We start from the raw sequence: 24676 nt of genomic DNA on the forward strand, positions 1-24676 counted from the left end.
TTAAGCACTAAAAGACAAATACCAATAAAGGACAAAGGAGCCATACCTTTGCCCTGACCCGAGAAGCCATCATCCTATCTCCCTGACATCTCTGCATTACCCTGGGGGACACACCTGCGCCGGACACAGGAAGAGGACAGAGGTAATCAGCGCTAATCCCCCTGATCGCCCATCGAGACTCCAGAATCGCACCCTGATCCCCCATCAAGACTCCGGATCAGGACTTTGAGACAATGGGGGGTGGAGAAGGACCAGGTCCACACCGCGGGTATTTACCGGCTACCTCGCACGCCATGTGCTCATTCCCATCTTTTTCTGTGTATGCATTCTATTCCTAATAAACCGGAAATCCTTAGCCCTGACTAAGTGAGTCTGTGTCTCTTTGGGAATAAGGCAACCATCACAATATGCTTCTTAAAAAATGGGTCTCAACTTGTTCAAGCAAGGTAGCTTTTGTAAGGCCCCACAGTTCTGTGCCATAGGTCAGCACTGGGACTATTTTTGCCCTAAATACTTTCAATATGGTGGTCAAAGTACCTGGGTAACTGTAATTAAATAAATTTATCTAATTTTTGGGTACTTGCCTCAGCCCCCACCATGCTTTTTTTAAAATGATTTGCCCACGACCTTGTGTTGGTGAAGGCCACTCCTAAATAGGTGAAATAATTCACTTGTTCAATAGGCTCCCCATCCAGCTGCCTGCTATATTTCACACGATAGCCACAATTCCAATAAGGCTTATAGGTCTGTAATTGTTTGGGTCACCCTTGTCTCCTTTTTTACATATGGGGACTATAATGGCGACTTCCCATCTGACTGGGATGCAACTTGTGTTATTTATAAGGGAGAACTACCCTGCTAACAATGGGGCCCCCTGAGTGAGGGATATGTTCCCATTTCCTTAAAGGAGGCAGTTACATGACCTTCACTGAAAAAGCCCTCCTGGACCAAGATCATCTTTGTAATTAAATACCACTAATTTTCCATTCTTTGGTGAGGTGACTGAGAAGATAGTGTCTTCAAGCTCCAGATGCATCTCTTTAAAACTGACTAACTGGACCCATTTCAATCTGAGTTTCATCCAGGATATGGCCCTCAAATTGCCCTGGCCAGAAAGTAGTTGGGGGGCGGGGAATGCAACCTTGTTAGTTCTTCTGGACCTCTCTGCAGCTTTCCTTACCATTAACTATAGTCCTTTGGGGCCATCTGGTGGAATTGGTTCTTGCAGCCAGTTCTGCAGTGGTTCCAATCCTTCATGGTGATGCTTGGAGACTACTATTCGACACCTAGGTCACTGAGCTATGGTGTCCCATGGGGCTCTATCTTGCCCCTTACACTGCCCAACATCTATATGAAATCAGTACTCTATGCTGATGACACAGCTCTATTGCTCCTTACCATGGAATTGCAAAGAAGCAATCAGTACCCTTGAATGTTGCTTAAACTTGATAATGTACTCAATGAGGGACAGTAAACTGAAAGTAAACCCAGGCAAGACAAGATACAGTTGGTAAGAGGAAAGCTGGAGTTGGAGGTCAGGATGAGGCCTGTTTTGGATGGAAATGCACTTCCACAAAAAGACAAATTTCACATTCTGTGAGTGTTCGACCCACCCAGGTCCAGCTATTTCTGAATTTGCAGCAGCAGCTATGGGCAAGAAGTGTGTTTGTACAACCACACTAGTGTGCCAACTGTGGCTTTACTAATCCAATGGATTTAGTGACTATTACTCATGCCTTGGTTACATCCCATCTTCACAACTGCAATATGCCTTAAGTGAGTCTTCCTTGAAAAGCGTCAAAAATGGCAACTGGTATAAAATGCAAAAGCTAGTCTGTACTGGGATCATATTACACCTATATGGAAAATCTGTACTGGCTACCTGTTACCTTTTGTTGTTGTTGTTGTTGTACCTTTGAGTCACTGCTGACTCCAAGAGACTGCCTGGACAAGGCCCTGCAGTTTTCTTGGCAAGATTTCAGAAGTGGTTTGCCATTGCCTCCTTCCCAGGGCTGAGCAAGAGTGACTGGGCCAAGGTCCCCCAGCTGGCTTCATGCCTAAGGCAGGACTAGAACTCACTGTCTCCCTGTGTCTAGCCTGGCACCTTCACCACTACACCAAACTGGCTTTCTACAGGGCACAATTTAAGGTGCTCATCTTGACCTTTAAACCCCTAAATCTAGGAGATTATCTGGGGTTGCTTCCTCTACTATGAACCTGCCTGTTTTTTTCAATCAGCAGAAGATATTCTTTGGGAAACTCCCTTATAGCCAGAAGATCAGCTACCTGGTAAAGGGCAGAAGACATTTTTCTGTGTGCCCCCCTCCCCACCCCCATTATGGAATGCAGTTCCGAGTCCCATTATTTAGGAAACCATGAAATCCTATCCTTTTCACCTAGTTTTTAATTATTAATTGAACTGATTGTAATGATACTGATTTTAATTTTGCCTTGCTTTTAATGTTTTGTAGTTTGTATTTTTAATTGCTGTAAGATGCCTTGAGTGTTGTATGAATAAAAAGGCAGAATATAAATGTAATTAACAAATAAATTGAGCAGTCGCTGTAAAGTTCAATTATGTACCAATTGCATTCTCATTCTTGCTAAATTCGCTTCTAGGGAATTTTTTGCAAGCCAGATCCTGTTTGATTCTTTTGATCCTCCTAAATTCACATAATCCATTAGCATTAGGAGATTGAAAATCTTCTTTGCAAAATAATACGCCCATAATAGCTATTTACAAAAGTTGCTAGAATAGGTAACTGTCAAATATTCCAGAGTGTGGAGAGGCATGGAATAAAGAAGTGGAAGCTCCGGTTCACAAATATTAATGTAAGGCTGTTTTGGCATAGACAGATCACATTTCCATAGATTTAAAATTACAAGCTATTCAATTAAAATTGTTTTATATCTACTGGATACCTATAAGCTTTTTAAGGAAAAAATAGTGGGTTCAGCTGATACTGGGAAATTTGGTGTTCAAAAACACTGGCTCTTGTGTTGTGATCTTATAGGTAAAGGTTTCCCTTGACGTTAAGTCCAGTCGTGTCCGACTCTAGGGGGCGGTGCTCATCTCCGTTTCAAAGCCGAAGAGCCGGTGTTTGTCCATAGACACTTCCATGGTCGTGTGGCCAGCATGACTAAATGGACGCCGTTACCTGCCCGCCGAAGCGGTACCTGTTAATCTACTCACATTTGCATGTTTTCGAACTGCTAGGTTGGCAGGAGCTGGGACTAGCAACGGGAGCTCACCCCGTCACGCGGATTCGAACCACCAACCTTCCGATTGGCAAGCTCAGCAGCTCAGCGGTTTAACCTGCAGCGGCACTGCGTCCCTTTCTGATCTTATAACAGTAATTAATTAAATTTATATGCCACCTGACTCGCAGCATCTCTGGGAGGTTTAGAAATTGTTAAAAATATTTAAAAATGAGGAACAATACAAAGCACAAAAACAAAACAAAAGAGCAGAGATGGCTGAGAAAACAACCCGGATGGGAACTACTGGGAATGGGGGAGGAAGGGCAAATGTCCTTTTCAAAGGCCTGGGCAAAGAGTCACATTTTCAGGGCCCTTTGAAATGCCAATAGGGAGGGGGCTGTTTGCATCTCAGAAGGAACCTCATTCCAAAGGGTAGGCGCTGCTACAGAGAAGGTGCACTTCCAGGGTCCCAATAGGTGGCATTGTTTAAATCGATGGAAGCCACAGTGTGCTAACCCTGCCAGATTGAACTGGTTGGCCAGATACTATGGGAGACAGGCAGTCCCTCAAGCTAAGCTACGCTGTGCTATATATGTGCTATAGCAGCTCCTTCTGGGGCAGAATTTATTTCATATCTTAATAGATGTTCAGTTCTTTATTACAGTCACTGTCACTATAACAGGGCAATAGATACTGGGTAGCTTTATTGTCTTAAAAACAATGATATTATAAGATTGGAAACACCACTCATTCTCATTAGCCAATGGTGTGAAAAGCTCACCTCTATTTCTCTATGCATACTTGCATTTTGTTGCCAGGAATCCCAAATGGAAAATCCTTTAGACATTGGGATCTACAGTATATGCCAGTTTATAGCCCTAGGTCCTTCTTTTTAATGGTGAAATTGGAGTTTAATTACCCTAACATCCAACAAATACAACCTCTCAAGCAATTTCCCAACTAAACGTCTGGAGAAATTTCTCCTTATCAGGATAGATGTAGATGCAAGAGAGCCAATTATTCTTGACTTAATGCTAACCAATTTCAAAAGACAACATGGAAATTTTAAGAACAAGGGGAAAATGGCCATATAATGCTGAATTTCTCAAGTCTTAAGGAAATTAAAGCTGAGTGTTGACTAAAATATATCTTACACTTCAAGTAAGCAGATTTTAATAAATTCAAAGTAATGCTAAGTAGATTCAGTGCCAGGAGCAGTTTGGGGAGAAGCACAAGATAGTTATTAATTTCTAACAAAGGGAGTACTAAAAAGGCAAACTATTCCAGTGAGGAAAAAGAATGGGATACAGCAAAAGAAGCCAATCTGGTTACACAGCATCACTGTGATGATCTAACAGTGAAAATGGACACATACAAGAAAGTCAAATCACCAAGGAAGAGTACAGACAGCAGAGACAGTCTTGGAAAGGCTATAGGATAAGCGTGCTAAGGGAGCATAACATTCTGTGATGCTGCTGCAATGTACCAAACCATCAATCACTGTCATTTTATTCTTTCCCACAATTACTTCAGTTTTAGGGGAAACATTTATTTCTAAGTCAGAACACGGGTACCCATATGGCTTCACACACCACTAAGAACTTCAAATCTGATCCCCCAAAGTTTCCTTTCTACCTGAAAGATGTGGGTGAAATCTTATCAGGATGCCTGGACAAATTCTCCTGTCAATGTCCTTCATTGACAGGTTCTCTTGTCAATGTCCTTATTGAGACTTCAGTAGGAATCATTCTGCAAACCTCTGCATAGATGAATCCATTTAACTGGCTCACTTTCTATTGTCAAACTACATAATAGAGAAATATGCACTCACTTATACTAGAAATCAACTGACCTCTACACATATTTACATGCTTCCAACCTTCACCCAGAACACATCAGAAACCTATTGTTTGCCTAACTCTCCAACACAACAGTAACTGTTCAGTCTCAGCAAACAGAGTGATAACTAAAGAATTTAAATCCAACATTTCACTTCAGCCAGTGAAGCAAAACCAAACCAAACAAAGAGAAAGACCAAATAACTCCCCAGGAACAAAATACGCCAAAACAGAGCCAAAGAGAAAACAAGCTATCCATTTTCAGCTCCTGGTTTTGCTAAACTAATTTAATGTATCATTAGAGTTTTCATCCCACTATGGACAATGGCAATTCCCTTTTGCATACTAGATGGTAGGCCTGCACTTGTTCAGTCATCCAAGCTAAAGCAGCTACTTATCAGGCAGTAATGGATCATTCCAGAGTGCTAAACTAACTCTGCAGACACTGAGATGCTATTTCAGGACCTAAATCACCTATTAGGAAGGAAGAAGGAAAGCTGTCTAAGAATCAGTTCTGTTGATGTTTCTAATTTCCCAGTTAAATTCCCCTAAAGAAATTTAACTTTCTGACTTGGGGGTAAAGAAGCCTGGATTTTACATTTATCAAACCCACGGTAGAAGATGGTCCAACTACCTCTTTGGCTGGACATACTAAAGTCCCAATGCATGAACTGCCTCTAAGGAAAACAGCACTGAAGGCTAAGTCCATACATGGAATAAAATGTTGTTTGCTGCAGCCTTAAGCCAAGGAACGATATTTAAGGCATGATAACTTGAAGCAAAACAGAGCAGTAAAATGCAACTAATAAAGCACATGGGAGGTTTATTCAGTGCCAAATTACAACAGAGTTCAAAAAAAACAACAACCTGAAGACTTCCTACAGACTTATCTATGCTTAAAAAAAAAGTGCAGTTCTACCATTCCTACAAATATAAATCTTCATTTGATCTTGGATCCCGGATCTTTATCCCAGAAGGTTCCCAAGCAGATGCTGTCTGCAGACATGGTTAGAAAAGGAAAAGAATGGAAAGGTCAGTTAAAAGGGGATGGAGGGTGTCTGCACAGTTGAGACAGGGAAGTATTTTATTTATACTTTATGGTATTTATTTACTCCCTTTAGCAAAACAGATGAGGAGGTTATTGCACTTTAAGGTCAAATTATTATTATTATTTCACTGCCCTATACTGAGCCAGATGACTCATTCAACAAGCTAAGGGCTTGCTGTTCCCACAGCTCTTCCAAACAAGGTAATTTTTGCCTTTTGGAGATTTAAGGGGAAAAATAGGCCCATTAAGATTCCCATTTGGCCTCTTAAACTGCTCCAACGAAACCCTAAAAGCAGGTTACCATTCTGGCTCCACCTATGGCAACCTCATGAAGTCACCAGCCACATCCCCTGTGGCCCTCAGAAGACACCAAAATGGGTGGAATTCTTGGTCCCTGGTTATTTGGAGCAGCCGTGGCTGCAGCCCTCATCAAAGCTTTGCTCAGCCCTGCAATCCAAGTGCCTTTTACTGGAGCTGGTGCTGAACATAGACCTCCCCAGCCACACAGCTTCCTTATTCCCAGATAGATGTTGGACCTGAACTCTGACATCCCTTTAAGTAAGAGGTGCTAATCCCAGGTACTTTCTGGCACCCAGAAGAGGCTTTGGGTGAAACTGAGATCATTATTGAGGTCTCAGACCTAAGGAGGCTAAAAAAAAAAAAAGACGGGAAAGAGCTCCCCCATCAAGCTTTGGAACAGAAGAATATTCAGGTACCACAATATTTTAAAATGAATTCCTTTGCCCTCCCTTTCTTTACAATGGAAATGAAGGACCATCATCTGTGACCAAGAAAGGAAGTTCCAATCCTAAATGACTCAAGACCCTTAATTTTAATAATGCTGCAAACAAGTGTCTTCTTATACAGTAAAACTCATGAACAAGTTGGAGCATTATCATAATGGGATATATCCTCAATGAATTCCAACTGCCACATGAAAAGTAGGTACAACAGAGTTATGTTCACAGTAAACTGCTTAATAAACCTAAATCCCCCAAAGATCCAAATACCTTTTGTTGCTTCCCAAGCAGTCTTCAATTGATTAAATCTGGATTGTGTCTGTCTCTGAGATATAAAAGAGTTTAAACACTATTTGTGTATACTAATAATGAATTTATATTCTTAGAAGAGTTTTTAATAGAGCCTTCCAAACAGTATATTGATTAATAATAATAATACAGGTAGTCCTCAGTTAACAACAGTAATTGGGACCAGAATTTCTGTTGCTAAGTGATGCAATCATAAAGCATGACATCAACGTGACTGCATTGCTTAGCGACGGCAATCGCAGCACTCCCCATTGCCATCTTTAAGCGAGGTTTGCGGGTCGTTAAGCGAGTCTCAGGTGGGGGAGGATGTGTGGGTAGCCCACGTGGCACAGCACAAGCATGGCAGGGCCAGGGGTGGCTGCTGCTGGGTGGGGGAGAGTGCAAGGGACTTACCAGAGCAACTTGCGACCTTCCCTGATGGTTTCTCCATTGACTTTGCTTGTGGGAAGCCAGCAGGGAAGGTCACAATGGCAATCAGGTGACTGTGGGATTCTGCAACCGCTGTAAGTGCGACCTGGTTGCTAAGCTCACGATCACGTGACCATGGGGGTGCTGGGATGGCCAGAACTTCAAGGACCAGTCATAAGTACCACTCGTTCAGTGCTGTCGTAACCTTGAATGGTTACTGAATGAGTGGTTGTTAAACAAGGACTACTTATAATTTATTAATATATGCTACCTGACTCCCAACAACTCTTACCATCCATTAGAAGAGAAAGTAATGTTATTGCACCCAAGGAAGCCTTTTTTTTTTTTTTTAAGAAAAGGCATTTGAGGGCCACAGGGGTGGGGCATTGGTGCTGTAATGTCACCCAAACAGGTGGGACCTATCAGCCTTACCAGGTAGACCAGACAGGAAACACGACCAGATAAGCTAATTCTACTTTATTGTAAAACCACCTTAACATAATCTTGAAAATCTGGAAGTACAATTCTCCCACCATCACCTTTTCAGCCCCAAAACTTATGAAGGGTCCCTCCTGAGCCTCTTGCTCCATCCACTATGCAGCAGCAGGCTACGCTGTCTCTTATTTGACCATTCCCTAGGCAGCATCTGTTCATTCTGTTTCCCAAGGTCTTTCCCACATACCATTACAGGATCAAATTGTTCACCCTTTTGGAAGGCCATGTAAAAACCCAAACAAACCATTCTGGTGGGCTCCAAGGCCACAAAAATGGGGCTAGGGTCACATGCAGGCCCCATCTCATGCATCAGAATGGTCATCCTGCATTTTGGTGATGCTTTTCTTATTTCCCCAAAGCACATACACCATCCTTTGAAATGTCAGAGCACTTGAGGCCAGTCTGTTCCAATGAACTTTTAACTAAGGATTTTGTTGCTAGGTAAGGCTCCAGACCAATATGAAAAATATGAGGCTTTTTTCAATGTAAGCGCCATGGCAATGGATGAGAATGTAACAGGGTCAGACTTTAAATCTTAGTTCTAACATGCATGAATGTTTTCATTTACTTTCTTCTCCAGAATAAAAGATTATTCTGAAGAATCCACATACTTTACCAAGTCATTAAGTTGGGGCTGCAAAAGCTCACCTCTAAGAGACTTTAAATATTCTGTGTTACCCCAAGGTTAATATTCTTCACTTGGATCTTATGGATAGAAGACGACTGCATGAGGATTTAGAAATCACATCCTCGTATGCTGCAAAACAGGTTTCCTTACATTTGTGTCCAATATGATCCTGGTATTATTCTGATGACCCCAACAAAGTAGAGGAAGCCTTTTGTTATGCCATCCTTTTCCTTCAGCAATACTGTACATCTTTTTTTATTTCAGAACAGCAGTAAAACAGCCTTCGCTGGTAGTTGGGAAACCATTACATCCCTATGGTTTAATAGTGAATTGATACAGGTGCAGATTCAACTTGGCAACGTATATTTTGTAAAGTTCAAGAGCAATAATCATGTGCCATAGAATCCTATTTCTACAACATTACTGCAATTATAACCTAATAAAGATATGGTAGCACTTACTATTTTCCTGGAGCTGAAACACAAATGGCAGAGTAGTAAAAATGGTGGCCAAAGTTACTCAGCACAACAAAGAATATGTCCCGGGCCAGTTTTTCTTAACACCTGCATCAGTGGCACTTTATTTTATTGTACTTCATGGGAGAAGAACCTGTGCTGTTCCAGGTACTGCTACAGTCCCATTATCTTTCACCAATAGCTACACTGTCTGGAACTGCTGGGACGGTAGTGGACCCACATCTGGAGGACTACAACTCCTGCATTCCTGCTGCATCGGATCACTGCCTTTTGTTTTGATTCCACTGAAACAGCTTTGGGGTTTTCAGTGAAAAGGAAAAACAGGAATACGATAAAATAAAACTTCATGGGTAACTCAGTCACCATTGTCATGGTACAACCAAGCAATCAACTAGTCTTTGAGAAGATGATTTGAATAAAGAGATTTGCTGGGCCAATAAACAGCAGTCTGGACAATCAAGGAACCCATTGGAGTTGGGTGGCTAATAAATTTAAGAGGAGGAGGAACACATGGAAAGCTGCAGGGGGCTTCTATGACACTCCAGAAGCAACCTGAATATGACAGGGCAGACAATTAAATGTGGCTGCTGGCCCACACAGTATCACCATTGACAGGCTTTCATGTTGCTCTTTTAGCTGTGATTAGTGTATCCAAAACTTGGAAAGAAAACTTATGTCTGTGAGACTTGCACTTTAGAAATAAGCTAATGTGTTCTTCATATTTCCTGTTGCTGTTGCTGAAAGGAGCAGGGAACGCCTCTAGGTTACTGCAGCTTCTGGTCCTTCTTGCTTCTAAAAATGAACACTTCTGGCTGAGATGCACAAAAGGGAGGCTGCCCATTATCCCTATAATTCTCCAGGTGATGGGTTTTCAATATCCCAACCTTGTATGCCCAATGGTGCTGCTGCAATGAATGTACAGGTAGTCCTCATTTAACGATCACAACTGGGACTGGAATTTCAGTTGCTAAGCGAAGCAGTCATTAAGCAAATCTGACCTGATTTTATGACCTTTTTGCAGTGGTCATTAAGTGAATCACCATGGCCGTTAAGCAAACCACGTGTTTGTTAAGTGAATCACGTGTTTCCCCATTGATTTTGCATGCCAGAAGCTGGCCAGGAAGGTTGAAAATGGTGATTACATGACCACGTGATGCTGCAACGTCATAAATGCGAATCGGTTGCCAAGCACCCAAACTGTGATCACATGACCACGGGGGAATGCTGCGACAATCATAAGTGTGAGGACCAGTCATAACTCAGTTTTCCAGCACCATCGTAAGCCTGAACTAAACAATTGGTTGTTAAGTGAGGACTACCTGTACACCTATGTTTTCCTTGTTGCTTGTTTTCATTCCCTCCTTTCCCTTAACTAGGAAAAGATTTCTTCTCAGGTTCAGATGAAATCTGTTCTGGAGGTCCTAGACAGAGCTAGACAGACTTTTTGTTTGCAAAACAATCCAGAAACATTAAACTGTGAAGGCCTAGAGAGTGCAGAGATGGCTGAGATATTACAACTCAGTGAGCACTGCAACACTGTTTAATTTGAACATTTGTATAATAGGTAGTTGTATCATCTGGGGCCACAAAAGCTACCACGTTTCGAATCTGAGCCCAGCCTGTGGTCATTCTGGACCATCTGCTTCTTGCTCATCTGCACAAAAGGCAGGCACCCACTTGCCACTTTTTTTGCCTATTGCACTTGCACTGGGCAATTGTCCAAGGAAGCTGAAAGTCACTGCCCCAGCATCCTCCTCTGCCTGGAACTGAGCTGATGGGGGCATGATCATCATGTGTTCATCCAGTCATGTCCTCCCTGGAACTGAACAAGTGACTGATCACGCTAGTGGGAAGATTAAAACTGGGTTGGAGGTCACTAGATGAGAACAGAGGAAGGCAGGCTAGGAGGAAGCAGAGGGCTGCTGGGTGGAGGGAACTGCTCTTTCCTCCATTGGGAAAGGCAAAACAAATCTTACAGTCCTCAGCCTTCCACAGGGAGATCAGGATGACTGCCAAAGAGTCCCCAGACTTTTAAAGGAACAGGAGACCAAGAGATAAGAGGAATTTCTGGGATGAAAAGAAGGGGTTGGATGTTGTCCCTATTTGCTGCAGCTCATTTCTACTTATGCTTGGACACCTCAACACCTGCAAGCAATGAAGGACTTCTAGAGGGCTTTGTTTTTTGCAGACCCCCAGCTATACTAAGTTTTTCCCCTGAACAAGCATGGGCTCTTCCAAGCTAATTTGTAAGAGAAGGCTTTGCTCTCCAGCCTGCTCAAACAATTAATAAAATACTTGACTGACTATAACTGGTTCCCATTTGTGTTTAAACGGAAGAAGCCAAGATGTCCCAGTAATCTAGGGATTCATTCCATGGTGTCAGGATTCAAAGCCCCTGTAATAATCTTGGCAGGTTTACCTGCATGTACCAAGTAAGGAATGCACGTAGGTCACCTCTTTTCCTTCCTCTGTGTACAGGCTAATTGTAGAGCTTAGAACATTGGTCTCTTGTCATTCATACTCTGACCTATCCAGAGTATGACAGGATGTCCAGAAGGGCATCTGAACACAAGCAGGCACAGTACCCCAACTAATTAATTTTGCAACTGACAACATTCTAGGAAGCACCAGCTTCTTATGTGTGTCTTCCACTGATTTTCCTGAAACGTGGCAGCAGAAGTACTAGCTAGCTTAGACTCTCCATATGTTGCAGAGGGAAGAAGCAAGAGACTGCGGGATTTGCTGGCATGTTGAAACTACTGTAGTGTAAGGTGACAGTTCCATTATATCTATGGATTGACTACTTACAATTGACTGTCATGGGGCACCAGCATGCTGCCCACAGAGCTACTGTGGAATTGCTGCTATAGCTGGCAAGATTGATCTATTCTGAACTCTTGTCTTCTCTCCTTGGGTGCAAGGAATGGACTAAATCTTTCTCAACAAATAATAGCCTGACACTTCTTGGGCATTACTCTTGACTGATCAGTAAAAAAGACAGTCCAGCTCTAGCTTCCCAATAAACTTGGGTCCTGGGGAAAAGAGGCAATGCAGCAGAGATCCAAAACCTGAAATCCACATGCCCCTCAGCAAAACATTGGATGTGGCTCCCAGAAAGCTCCAAAAGACATGCAATTTTAAAATGACAAAAGGGAAAAATGATTAAATACTTGCCTGGAGAATTTTAAATTTAAAATTTTAAACACAAAATCAAAGCCTACCCTCGCCTTTATTTGGTCCAGAACCAGATGGACGCTCCTGCCTTACAACTTCTGCTTGTTAGAAAACCTCCCTCATGAGCCCTTTGCAGGGTCACCAGCAGGATCCCAATCAGTCCTTCAACTTCCACAAAGGGCTTCTCAGAGCCTGGGAGAGAGGATGGCAGCTTGCAAAGTATGACACGTTTGGTGGTCCATTGGCACATTCTATCAGGAAAATGGGCCACCAGCTCCCTGACGATTAGCAAAAGGATCAAGGACCCCCCTGCCCTAATGAATTTACAGTAGAGATAAATCGAGTGCTAAAGAAAACCTCTCCAGGAGCCAAATTTCTGTAATCTAACCCCCCATTTTGCCTTCTGATCAATCTGTGAGAATCTAGCTTTCTTAGTTGCAAGCAGCTGCTGGGCGCTCAACAATTGCCTCTGAAAAATAATATAACTGTGCTGTTGCCCATTGAAAGACTGCTTAATAATAGAGAATCCAGAGACTTTAAAGCAAGGGAAGGCAGCTTGTTTTCTGATGGGACCATACTTTCTTCTCCCTTTTCCTCAGCCAGCTGAGGGGCACAGGAAGGTGGCATAACCCTGATGCTGTGACATCATTTTAGGACACAAGGCCATAGTAACTACTACTAACTCGGATGATGCAAAAACAGACACCATGATGTTATCATGCAAGCCCGTCCTTGTATACCTGCCTTCTAACGTCAGAAGCAAGGACACAAGTCACGGGGTTTGCATCATGCTTTCGCAACATGTTTCAACATTTGCCCCTCTTCAGACACCCACAGAAAGAACCAAGTTTTCAATCAATTTTTTAAAATATTTGGAGTGGAAGCTCATGGGCTACCCAAAGCCTCTTGCATTAGAATACAACATTTAAGTCAAGAAATAGGTTGGTCTGAAGAATTTTCTTTATAAGCAAATAAAAGAAAAAGAAACCGTATGTCTTCAACAGGATCTCTTATTTTCTTTTCCCACTTGTAACCTATTTCGCTGCTAACACAACAGACTACACTCTGTTTGTCTAATCCTTGAACACTGAACTGGATGATTTCCAATTTTTGCTAGCTGCACCCATGTTTAGAGTTTACAAAGCACACAGTAAGTTGTAACACACTACAGTACTATTTAGTTTCTTAGACTCTTTTCAAGAGAGCACATGAAGATTTCATTTAGAGTCCTATCTAAATTTGCATTTACATTTCCACCAATCCAAAACTCCCTGTGCTGAAGGACATATGAGTTAATAAAGAAATTGAGTGAAAATATGCACTGGGTTAAGAGCATAAAAGAACGCCTGTTTTTTTCTGGCACTATTAAGCAATATAAGCCATTCAAGATAATTTCTAAAGACAACTCATTTTATAAAAGCACCTATCTTTCCATAAAATCCAGCCCCTCTGAATTTAAAGACTGTACTGTGTTAAAACCTGTTTACCACCTTTTCCATACAACTCCTATGAAAATAACAACTCCAGTTCATGATCTAAGATAACATTTGGGATTTAACCCATTCAAAGATACAACTATGAGACTGCCTACTGAAGGAGGCTGGCAGAAGCATGAAATACATGACAGCAACTATTTCTAAGTTCAATTAAATTGTTAAATTAAATCTTTTCATCATCATGGTAAAGCTGCTAGGGTAGAGTTCCACCCAAAGTTGCCTCATCAAACCAAGGAGAACTATTTCATTAGAGACCACTATCTTAAAAAGGTATCCTCCATTCACCACCTTCTCAGTTTATCAGTCCATAATTTCAGAGAAGTTTGACACTGCAGTATTTTTGGTCTGGAAAGATTAGTATTTTATCACTGTTCTATTTCAAATTGGAGAGAGTAATTTCTCTGTTCTCTTCTACTGTAGCTCAAGACCCTGACAATGATAACTATGGATGATGGACACAAGGGAGATCCACATTTTTGCCATGTCTCCTTTATACATTTGCAAATTCTACTGAACCACTTAAGCAAAATGTAACTTTAGGTCAGCTGATTCTTTTAAGCTTTTTTTTTTTAAACCAAAAATGCTGAATTAACTACATTCCAATAACATCAATATTTTTTAGTTTTGAGAGGAAAAACTCTCAAAATCAGTGCCCCACCCACCCTGGAGTTCCATTTGTTTAACCAAAGATCTGTTTAACCAAAGATGTAAAAAAGGGATGTGGTGGCGCTGCGGGTTAAACCGCTGAGCTGCTGAGTTTGCCGATCCGAAGGTCAGCGGTTCGAATTTGTGTGATGGGGTGAGCTCCCGTTGCTAGTCCCAGCTCCTGCCAACCTAGCAGTTCGAAAACATGCAAATGTGAGTAGATTAATAGGTACCGCTTCGGCGGGCAGGTAACGGCGTTCCATTTAGTCATGCCGGCCACATGACCAGGGAAGTGTCTATGGACAAACGCCGGCTCTTCGGCTTTGAAATGGAGATAAGCACCGCCCCCTAGAGTCAGACACGACTGTACTTAATGTCAAGGGAAACCTTTACCTTTACCTAACCAAAGATGTAATAAAATCAAAATCCTATTATTCTTCACTCCTTTTTATAGGGTTCTTCAATTGAAAGAGGACATTTAGGCTATTGCCTCCAGCCTCCAATTCCACATTAAATCCAATGACTCTCCAACCTCTCCCTAAATACATCCAGCAAAAGGAAGCCACCATCTTCACAGAAGTGGATTGCTCTTCCCATTAGGATTTTTTTAAAACTATATATGAGACGGGCAATCTGCCTTATGACCATTACACTGTGTCCTTCCTACATTTGGATCAAGAAAAAACAAATTTTGGCCTTCTATGTGAACCTGTTCTTGAAAAGTTGTCTTTTTTCACAACTAAACATATTCAGTTTGTGCAGGCTCTTCCAGTAAGACTTAATTAGGAATAGTTAGATGGATTCATAACTAGCTGAATGACCACCTTCTGAGGTTACTCATAAATCACTCCACAACAGCTTGGGAAAAAAGTAGATAGATAATCTTTATTACAGCACTGACCAGCGAATTAAACAATCAACTTCAGAAAGCCAAGGCATAGGAAAGAAAATGTAAACATTTTCTAGAAAGGACAGTAAAAGAAGTGAAAATATTTCTAACACATCCACAGGAGTGCATATGACATTTATTACAATACAGTAAATACAGATAGCAGGATATTAAAAAGATAAAACCCTAAGTGATAAAACCTAGATGCAAGTAGATTAATAAAAATATTTAAAGAGTAAAATACTAAAATTCTACCTATTGAATATTAGACTATGAAGTGCACAGAGACATGAGTTTGTGTGTATGTAAATATAAATGAGTAAAATCATATGTTGGGCAGTGATAAATAGAATATAACAGGCAAGACAAACCTAGAAGCAGTGTAAGGGACTTACACTTCTAACAAAATAAACCTGTGCATGGATAACAGAAAGAAAGGGAGGAAGGGAGGAAGGGAGGGAAGTAAGTTTCCTGAGTAGGGCAATGGCAGCTGCGGGGGAATGCAGTGACCCTCCTAGTGGTGTTGGGGTTCTGCAAGGAACAAATGAAATTGTCCTCAGGACAAAAGGGACTTCTATGACAGGCATAAGTAGGTGGATGTACAAGGGGCACTGAAGGAGCACAAGGGTGAGGATCCCAGGGTCCTCCACAGCACAGGGCCGAGTTCCTTCTGCACAAGGAATGTTACTACGTTTTCCCTCCGATAATGCAGAGGGGGCTACAGAGAAAGCTCTGTGCATGATGGGAGCCGATGCTGAATAAAGAGTTTGCTGGTGGGAAGATCTCCTGTTCACAGACTGCCGTTTTTGGGGGCCTAACGTGCCCAGCTCTGCCCAAAGAGCTCTGGCAAACACCTGCTGCTGGATTACGACTCTCCCGGTTGGAAGCCCCAGGGCGATGGGGCCATTACCCAAGGAGCTGCACTGACAAAGTCACTCTGGATCCTGGCTTTCCAAGAAGAGGAGAAGTTAACAAAAAGAAACATGGGAATCACCGGAAACATGAACCTTCAGCCAGAAATGGAACCAGCATAAAAGGGCCCTAAAACCCAAGAGAATCAACTCAGCTTTTTAGCGAAATGCTGCTGAATATGGAGAGTAACCAATACTGAATGGAGTGCCACAGAAGCCTGTTCTGAGCCATGTGCCGTTCAACATTTTTATTAATGACCTGGGTAAAAGAGTTTGAGGGAATGATTACCTAATCTGCATGTGATATAAAATTAGGAGGAGTACCTTACCCCTTCGAAGAAATGTAAAATATTCAGGAAGATCCAGCTAAGGTTGAATGGACAGGATGAAATGTAACAGGGAGAAATGTAAAGTTTTGCACAAGTACAGCATGCAGAAGACTGGTATTTCAGTTGATTATCAGTTTAGTATGAGCCAACAGTGTGATGCAGCTGCTAAACAGGCAAATGCTATGTGGTGATGTTTTAACAGGAGAACTGAGTCATGATCATAGGAAGACATTTTTCCACGATATTCTATGACCTATTACTACTGTTTCTCTCAACAAACCCACCCGAAGATAAAGAATGACAAGGTCAGAACTGAATATATCCTACAAAACCAAAATTACCCACCTAACCTGGACTTGCAAAGATCTTGGAATAATAACCAATTACAAACTGAATAGGAACCAGCCTATGATATGGCTGCAAAAAAAAAAAGGCAACCACAATTTTCAAATGCATCAAAAGTAGTAAGTTTCTAAATCATGGAAACAAGTCTCTCCCTACAAAAACATGGGAAGTGATCATTCCACCTTATTCTGCATGATCAGCCCCTACCCTCAGTACCATGTCCAGTTCTGGGCACCACAGTTCAAGAAGATTTCAGAGAAACCAACAAAGGCTCAAAAAAGGGCAACAGTAATGGTCAGGGAGCTAGAAAGCAAGCCCTATAGCTATGCTGGCTGAGGAATTCTGGGAGTTGGGAGTTGAAGTACACCATCTTCAAGTTGCCACGGTTGAGAAACACTGCCTTATAGAGAGATACTGAAGGAACTGGGAAGGTTTAGACTAGACAAGGGAAGAGGACAGGGGGAACAGCCCTCCTCAAATCCCTGAAAGGAGGTCTCCTAGTCTGCTCTCTGCATATCAGAGGGAAGGGGTAGAAGAATGGCAGTTTCCAGTTGAATGTTAGATTGACAGGGAATCACTCATCCAGAGGGGAGCAGCCTCACTTCCACAGATGTGGTCAAGTGGTGGCCACATAGCCATTTGCTGGAGATCCTTTAATCTGGGTCCTCAGTTGAGCAGGGGGCTAGAGTGGACTCAGTGGCCAACATGGCCCCTTCTACTTCTATGACACTAGGTAAGTTTTCCAGCAGATGAGAAAGTCTTTCTGATATTTTAGACCAGGGTTTCTCAACCTCAGCAACTTAAAGATGTGTGGACTTCAACTCCCAGAAATCCCCAGCCAGAATGGCTGGCTGGGGATTTCTGGGAGTTGAAACCACACGTCTTAAAATTAGTTAAGGTTGAAAAACACTGTTTTAGACAAAAACTACAGAGAGAAATACTCCTGCAATTTCTATATGCAGCTGCAGTAAAGGCAAAAACCAGGGCCGGTTAAATAAGTAGTAACCCAATTTAAGGGCAAGGACAGCTTTAGAGCCAAACTGATTGTGTTTTTTCGAGACAGGATCGCTCCACTGTTTTTGCTTGTTGGTTTAGGCAGCAATCTTCTCCACGGTGACTTGGGAATAAGCAAACAATTGGCAAACCAAGTGGATAAAATGCAATCAAGTTTTCCTACTTTCCAAACTCTGTCTGTTTGTAGAATTAAGTGGGGAAATTCTCATTTCCTCCTGCACAGGGAAGGGAAGAAGAAAAACTCCCACCAAGTAAATTTTAACTTTTCCTGAGAGGGAGACTCACTTCTGAGTAAGCTACATAATGCAGCTCACGGCTTGGTCCCGGGTTATCTTCAGAACCGGCTGTTCCAAATAAAATTTCCCTGTCTGGAGCTGCCCAATCAGAAGGACTTGCTCTGCATTCCTGCCCCACTTCTGCATTCACTTAGCCAAACTGTGGTCACTGTTTTTCAGTAAACACCCAACCAAGGAGCAGGGACTTGTGTGTTTTCCCCCTGAATGGCAAGGAGGGATCATGAGTTATGGTTCAGAGTAGCTACAGGCAAGTATGTGCATGAGATCTGAACAGATTCAAGCTGGATTATGTGGATAGATTTAGGAGATGCCCAAACTATCCGCAAAAAAAAAAAAAATCAGAGAAAGGGGAGGACACTTTATCACACAAGAAACAAACTGTATTTGGCAACACCGCTCTAGCACTTATCTCCACACTAGGAGAGAACGAGATTTGGCAATCTGGTTGAGAAGCATAAATTAATTCTGGAGAAGAATTGGTTTTTGCAGGCTTGATGATGGATGGATATTTTGTATACAAACAAAAAAAAAGTTAGATAAATAGACACACAATCTCACATATATTGTTTTAATATATTTATTATTGCAGCTCCAGGAACAACTTTAAATGCATCTACTGATTTTAACATGTATCATTAACATTCATGGTTTTGCTTTCTAAACCCAGATGCAGGAGATCAGGCTGGGCTGCTATAGTGTTCATGCACAACACAAAACCATATTCACACACACAAACGTTATAAAATGATTAAAACTGCAGGACTATGAAAAGGGAGTAGAACTAAGAAAAAAAATGGGACACCTACATAGAAAAGCCAGAGTTAAGCAAAGTACATTTTTGCTGCTGCTTATCAAGAACTGCTAATTTTTTAAAGGTAATACGGTAGATAGGACAAAAAAGTAAAAAGGGGATGCACTTTCACACACACATGAACACACACATACACAGAGATGACACACTGCAAAGACAAAATCCACCACACACACAGTGGAGGGAAAAGGACTCAACTACACAAATGAGAATACAAACCCTGAGAGCAGGGGGTGGATGGACATACCCTGAAAAGGAAAGAAACAGGTGTGTGTTTGTTGGGGGGTGGGGGAGAGAGAGAGAGACAGAGACAGGGAGGGAGGAGTCTTTATGTGGGCAGAGGCTGTTCCCAGCCCCAAACTGCCCACTTTGCTCAACTATTCTGAATGAAAGCAAAATGAAAATGTTAAAGTTATTTTCTACTACTGCTAGCCAAGCTTTCTTGGTTTAAAGCCCTGTTAATCAGAGGGATTCCAAGTCAGTGTGAGGCAAAGTGGCCTCAACATGGAGCTTCTCTGTACTGCAGAAAAAGTCTTGCTCCAGGTGAGCTCGACTCCTGGGGACTCCATGGATAGGCCCAGGACATTTTCTTGGCATGATGTGGAAATGGATCTCCACTTGTCTTCTTCCAGGAATTTTTTCCCACTTCCCTGTCTATTCGACAACCATGTAATACCCTGGTGGTCTCCCATCTCAGTATCAACCATATCTGGCCCTGTTTAGTTTTTACCAAATCAGCCATGGTCAGGGAGGGGCTGTGTCAAACGAAGGGAGTTTGCTCAAGGGTCCCTGATGCTACAAGGTAGAAGAGGCATTGGTGACCAAGAGTCCACCTTCCATTTTCCCCTTACAGCGGTGAGGAGCTCTGTCTTCACTGCTGAGAAGGAGAAGACCATCCCACTTCCCTCCATAGCAAGGAGGATGAAGACCCAATTCAGACACCAGCTCTTAAAGTGACCAAGAACAGCAGCAGCTGACCAGCTTGTGGGATGTCCTCCAGCCAAGCCTCCAAAGTAGCCACCTCCAGCTGAGAGGCTAGAAGAACTGCTTCTCTCCCTCCCTGGGGGAAAATAGCTTGGCCAGCCTATGTCAACCCTGTCTCTTTGTGCTTGGAAGGTATCACTTCTGCTTGTGCCCCAGAGACAGCCATCCTCTCCTGGCCATGACTTCCATTCTAGTCCAAGGCTGTCCCTCCCTCTGCTGTTTCAGCCAGAAAACAATTCTCCGCAGAAGGCAGTAGTAGTCTCCACTGCATTTTCTTCACTGGGGTGGTCCTCTACATCTCCACATGGCACAATGGAGTTATATGTCTGCAAAGAAGTTCCCATTCACACCTGGATACCCAAGATGGAGGAGAGGACTACAAGAGGCAAAGGGAACTCAGAGGAGATAGCAGGACACCATCTCAAAACAGCTGCTTTGAAGGCAGAGCAAGTCCCACAGTTGTTCCCAGTTGCATTTCCAACAACAATACACCTCTCTGCCTTTGAAACAGGTTCAAAAATCAATTCCCTTAATCTGCCTTCCCCTACCTTTACAATTAGTTTAAAAACGGATCCCCCACCCCTAGAAATTCCATCTCCTCTCGCCTTTAAAATATATTTAACAATGGATTTGCATCCTTTCTCTGCTGCAAAGGAAGGGGAATCCCCTCCATAAATCAGTGAAGATACTGCTTCATTCCCTTGCACAGAACGAAAACCGGTTAAGGTATACAGACTTACCAGCATTACTTCTGTCTTCCCCCCAAAGAAACCCTTCATGGTGGCTCAGAATCTGCAACCCGTGCAGAATGCAACTTCAGATTAAGGAAGTTAAGGCAAAATGGGACCACCCAACAGCACAACAGAAAGTGTTGCACTGATTGCTGGTGGACGACTGGGCCCAAGGAAAGATGCTGACCTCTGTCCGTTAAACACTCAAGCAGATTTGGAAACAGCCAAACCTGCCTTCCAAGGTCTACTGAGGATGCTGCTTTAGCGCCTTGCACTGGGCAGGGCTGGGCTGGGCTGGGCTGGGCAGGGCCTTCTCAGTGGCAGCACCCCAATATGGAGCTCTTCCCCAAGAGGACTCCTGCTGGCTTCCAGGGTGGCTTCTTATAACCATCTGACGAGCCTGCTCACCCTACAACTAGTCCACAACCAAACTATCTCCTACTTTTTAGATAGGAATTCTGTCTTATTCAGTATCAGTGGTTGAACTGTTGATTGTTTTAATTGTTCTTTTGCAATAAAGAACGGTACAAAAATACATAATTCTCCTACAAAATATGTTCTGCTAAACAAAAGATAAATGTCCAATTCTCATTGGCTTGGCTCTCCTTTCAGAATCGGTTTCCTAAAGGTCTTTTATAAACACTTCTCAGGACGCTAACCAATGTTTACTTTGTAAGAGAACAAGTTATCTCCTGCCAGTCTATCACTGTCCAGCTACAGGCTAGCTCAGGGAAGCGACCGTCCAGAGCCCCACTGGGACGGAAACCTGCTTCCCTTTGCAAACGACTCCAGCAGAGAAGATCCCCTTCGTCTGCAGCTCCAACAGCCATCCATTTTTCTAAGCTCTCCCCACCGGATGTTTAGTTTAGCCATGTACCAAGTGCTGCACTGCAGTTAATATCAATACAAGTAGTCCTTGTTTAGCAACCATAACCAGGACTGGCAACTCAATTGTTAAGCAAAGCAGTCACTAAGTGAAACTGCACTTATGATCTTGCTTCAGCTTTCCTTTGCTTTACAGACCTGCAAAAATTGTAAATGCAAGGATTGGTCATAAAGTTACTTTTTCATCACTGTTGTAACTGTGAACAGTCAGTGTACGAGGCAGTCACTAAGCGAGGACTACCTGTATAAGAATAGAGAGAGAGATTCAGATTCCTTCTTTGTGAGAAACAGATGCAAATGTCCATCTGTTTTCAGACTATTTTAATACCTGGCCATATCTCAGGGCAGCCTTTCCTACCTGTGCCCTCCCTCTGGGCCCTTTAAAACTGTAACCCTACAAATGATCAGGAAACTTGGCCTTGATAGTGCCAACTATACATTCTGAGAGTTTGACACCTATATCCAATATCGGGTTTGTAGCTGGCTAGAAGCATCATATTTTGCCCTCTCTTTTGTCAGCCAGAAGGTATAATCAGAAAATTGATGAGAGTTGAAAAGCGTGGTGGAAAAGTTCTTAATACTTGAGGAATTCCAAGGTGTTGTGACAAAAGTGTTGTTCGATGATAATTTTTAACATGATTAGCTATGCTATCAAAAATGACTTTTATTATCAAATAAGATCATATTTCAATGTCTACTGAAGATATTTCTAATCAAGGCGGGCAGTTAGGTAACAAAGACTTGATTATTTTACTTTATACTGTGGAGTACATGGATAACAATTTTATTTTCCGCTCTTAAGGACCAATTCCAAAAGAGGGTAGGAAGGAAAGAGACGCCACCGAGTGCTGTCACAAGCTATCCAGTCTGTATTGTATGTAGCACAGAAGAAGAAAAGCAATGTGCCAGTGGCAGAAATGCACTGTCATGCACATTGCAATATTGCCAACAACGGAACACATTTCTCCTTCTCTCATCAAACATGCTACAGCCACAGTGGTAGGGACACTAGGCCAGAGGTGATTTTTCTTGTTATCCTCGAACTACAGGGACAGCAAAGTTAAAACCCATTTTCCAGATAGCAAGTGGGGGGAGATCCACAGCACCGGAACATAAATGCATAGTTTTTCTCTATTCAGTCAACGGACTTAAACTCACGCCTCATGCTAAGCAGCGGTTAGCTTAAACATCTTAGGCCACGCAGTCCGGTCTACCAGTCACACCGGTTCTTTTCACACACCACGCTAAGCCAGACCAAACCAACCACATCACGGCTTCTTGTGATGGAGGAATCAAGCCTTACTTAAGTCCTTCTCTTTGTCCCAGGAATACATCTGATGATTATGTTTCTGCAAGAAAATCAGGCCAAAACTACCCAATTTCTCGGCGCACGTTCCAATGACCTTTAATCTGCCGATACCTCTCAGCCTGCTTTCCCCTCCCGATTACCAGCTCGCTTTCCCCAGAAAAGGCTCCACAAAAGGCGAAGCAACGCGCCGCTCCTTTCGGGCGGCCCGGGGGCTCCTGCGCAGGAAAGACGGGCCGCAGCAACTGCCGGCTGCGCTGGCAGGGAAGCCCGGGGACCGGCTGCGGGAGGAGGCGGACGCCTCTGCTTACCCATCTGCGCAACCGGCAGCGGCTCGCCCCCTCCCCCCGCCCCGGCCTCGGCAAGGGCGCCCGAGCCGACCTTAAAATGGACTCCATCCGCGTCCGCTCGGGCGGCCAGAGAAGGGTTTGGCGGGGCCGGGATGTGGCGAGCCCGGGCGACGCAGACGCCTCCGGCAAGACCGCGGAGAAGCGAGCCGCCCAGCCCGCTGCTGGCGCGCCGCCCTTTGACCGACGCTCCGCTCCGGGTACGAGCGGGTGCAGCAGCAACAACCCAGCCCATCCCCGCCCCCCTTGGGGACCGCAAGCCAACTCGCCCCGCTGGGCCTGGATCCCAGCTCCGCCGCAAGCCGCCCTTACCGTGCTCGGCGGCGGCACCTCCTCCTCCTCCTCCTGCCGGCGGCGCCTCGCAGGCCGAAAGCACAGCCCGGCGGCGCCGAAACGGTGGCCGCGCGCTTTCGCCCCGGCGCCCCGCGGAGCCGGAATCTCCTCGCCGCCGCGCGAGCGCCAATGGGCGACCTCGCCCGCGCTCGGAGGAAGAGCAGCTGGCGGAGCTCCTACCGCGGCGGGAGCGCTGGAAAGGCGGCTCGCTTGCCTTTGTCTCTCGCGCCGCGGCAGGAAGCCGGGCATTGCCGGGGTCGGGGGCCTGAGCGACCCCGACCCCTGTCCCGAGAGGGGCCGGTTAAGACGGCGCCTCCCGAGTAACGGTGTGGCGGCTTGCAGCCTCCCTCCTCGGAGCGCTGCGGCTTGATCCGAGATCGGCCGCGTCCACACGGCACGCCGGACTCAGCTCTGCTTAACGGAGTTCTGCGGGTTCCCCCAACGCGCCGGACCCAGAACTAGGCGCACAGGCTGAGCTTGCACGAAGCTCTGGGCCAGGAAGCGGTTGGGCTGGTGGGGGTCGCGGGACCCGGCCGTTCACTGTTGGGGGTGTAATCCAGGCGCACGCACACTCCTAGTTTGCACATTTGAGAGTACAGTGTGGCCTTTGATTTTCAGCGCAGGTCTCTGAAATGCCTCAGAATTTGTGAGATGCTTATAACTAACAACTACAATCCTTGTATTTGGGGATTTGAATTGAAGAAAGAACGTGGAAGAAAATTACCAGCAAAGCCCTCAGCCAATGAGATTTCCTGCAACGGTCCTTAAAATGGTTCTAGGTTGGTGCCACACGTCTTTCCACTCCCTTAATTGTAGTGTCGAGGCTGAAATGTCTTTACTGGTCTTAACTATCTCTTCCCTGTTCGTTTGGGATTTTTTGCCCACTCCAGGGAGCAAATCTCTCTTCCTCTCTTCACCTCCAACACGGCTTTTCTGCATTAGAGGAAACTGCCGGTGTTTTAATCTACACTTCCACATTGTCAGCCTCTCCAAGGTGGGAGGCGGGAGCAACACCCGCCGCGGATCCTGTGGGCCCC

At 43.9% G+C, this 24676-nt stretch overlaps 1 protein-coding gene across 6 annotated transcripts in view; it reads right to left on the reverse strand.

Annotated features, from left to right (window-relative positions):
• Positions 1 to 24676, reverse strand: part of SORBS1 (sorbin and SH3 domain containing 1) — a 111167-nt gene that overhangs the window by 77017 nt on the left and 9474 nt on the right. Inside the window, exon 1 of one of the 6 annotated variants that reach the window (XM_063307586.1) lies at positions 23619 to 23809. The exons of the other annotated variants lie outside the window; for them this stretch is intronic. The gene's annotated coding sequence lies outside the window, so the exon portion shown is untranslated. Of the gene's footprint in view, positions 1 to 23618; positions 23810 to 24676 lie in introns of those variants that run through there. 6 annotated transcript variants of the gene reach the window in all.

Source organism: Candoia aspera, chromosome 6 (assembly GCF_035149785.1).
Source record: "Candoia aspera isolate rCanAsp1 chromosome 6, rCanAsp1.hap2, whole genome shotgun sequence".
Classification (NCBI taxonomy): domain Eukaryota; kingdom Metazoa; phylum Chordata; class Lepidosauria; order Squamata; family Boidae; genus Candoia; species Candoia aspera.